This window comes from Crocuta crocuta, unplaced genomic scaffold (genome assembly GCF_008692635.1).
Source record: "Crocuta crocuta isolate KB4526 unplaced genomic scaffold, BGI_CrCroc_1.0 scaffold103, whole genome shotgun sequence".
Classification (NCBI taxonomy): Eukaryota; Metazoa; Chordata; class Mammalia; order Carnivora; family Hyaenidae; genus Crocuta; species Crocuta crocuta.
In genome coordinates this window covers 1,443,883-1,444,372 of record NW_027529192.1, presented here as the reverse complement: position 1 = coordinate 1,444,372, position 490 = coordinate 1,443,883, and positions in this window count along the sequence as shown.

Genomic DNA, 490 nt, shown 5'->3' with positions numbered 1-490 from the left:
AGAAATGAGGACTTTCATAGGAGAGACCTCCTATATGAAAGAAAGAAAACTCTCTTTTTTTTGTTTGTTTGTTTCCTGTCTGGAAGCTCAATAACAATGCAAGAAGTTTCTATTCTAATGGGACTATCTCTTTGGCTTTTGTGAGCCCGAAGAAGGCAGCCTTCGCTGACCAAGCTCTAAGAAGGGCCTGCGCATTCAGCCCCGACGGGTCAGGCTGACACAGAGCTCCGGGAAGGGGGTCCCCAGCCACCCGCTCTGTCCCCCCAGCATCACAGCCTGGACCTGCAGTGTCCTGGGGAGGGGGCAGACCACACGCACAGCCAAATGCGCCCCTGCCACGGGGTAGGTTCACGCGAAGTGTTACAGCCGTCCCCAGGAAGGGCGCCGTCTCCGGTCTTCAGAATGTCGACCTGAAGTTCCTGAGGAGTGTGGTTCTCAAACGACACACACCAGACTCCTCGGCAGGGCTTGTACAAGTGTGAATGGTACA